The sequence below is a fragment of the Teleopsis dalmanni genome, chromosome 1 (assembly GCF_002237135.1).
Source record: "Teleopsis dalmanni isolate 2A chromosome 1, ASM223713v2, whole genome shotgun sequence".
Taxonomy (NCBI): domain Eukaryota; kingdom Metazoa; phylum Arthropoda; class Insecta; order Diptera; family Diopsidae; genus Teleopsis; species Teleopsis dalmanni.
Genome location: NC_051846.1, coordinates 222,984,604 through 222,985,911, shown reverse-complemented (window position 1 = coordinate 222,985,911; position 1,308 = coordinate 222,984,604).

The following is a 1,308-nucleotide window of genomic DNA, read 5'->3' as shown; positions in this document are numbered from 1 at the left end:
TAACAAGAAATTTAAGTAAGAGTGGCAAATAGTTCCTATGGAGCCGAAACCAGCAGAAGAGTTAGTAGACATGTTAGCAAGTAGTACCGGAACTAGGCCCAAAATACGAAAAGCTACGAAATCAGCATAAGTAACCGATTTAGAAGCGGTACCTGACAAAACTGCACAAGCACGTAGTAGTGAGCAGGCTCAATTAGTTAGTTCAGGCATAAATAGAAGGCCAAAAATAAGGAAAATAACCCAAGCTGAAAAAGATTTTGAAAAAAATAATATCCAAAGGTCACTGAGTTTTGACAGCAAAATAGACCATTTGTTGTTAATGGAAAGTAGTGAAATGAATCAGCCAGCTAATATGAAAGGTAAAGGGGAAGATCAATATCGAGAAACCTCAACAGGTACAGATACAGGACGCAAGTCTGAAAATGAATAAATAATGAATTCAGTAGCTGTAATGATGAGGCAGCAACAAGAGTTTTTATCGAACTGCATGCAAGAGATGAAAATGGAAGTCATAACTCAAACAACCGTCTACAAGAAATGGAGCAAAGATCTAATCAGACCACGCGAAACCACTTAGGTAACCAGGAGATTCAGCGGGAGCAGCACTTAGCATTTCCAATAGAAAGAGGGATCTAGAACGGTGGCATTTGAAGTTCGACGGTTCGAATAAAGAAATGACAGTAGAAAGCTTTGTGTTCAGAGTCGAGAGAATGAAAGAACAACACTCAGTTACAGATCAACAACTTTTTACGGACTTCCATTGTCTGTTGACTGGGGGATCACTAAAATGGTACTGGCAACAACTAGAGTACCATGAAGGTAACCGATGCTTCGATTATAGGCAATTCAAAAAGGAGCTGTTGGCACAATTCAAATCTGCCGAAAGTGACTATGACATCATAAGGGAAATCACGGATCGGAGCAACAACCCAGCGAAAACCTCGAGCAGTATAACGCCGAGATACATAGCCTGACGTTCAAACTGAGAAAGAAAATTCCTGAAGTGGAGTTGGCGACAATTATAAAAAATAACGTTAAGCCAGGAATAGCTAGTCTACTATTCGCAGGGAAAACAAGCTCCGAGGTAGGCACATTAGTGAGATCGTAAATGAAGAAGTAGATAAGGCTGAAGTAGACAAACATTCACAATGGGATTTAGAAGCGTTCAGTTCTCCACAGAACAGACAAGGCGAAAATTAACAGCGTGGGCAGTTACAACAGAGAAATAAGGGGCAAAACACGCTTGGAGGTAGAATTGAAACCCGTTACCACGAGACAACGATCACGAGCAACCATGATGCAGGTAGC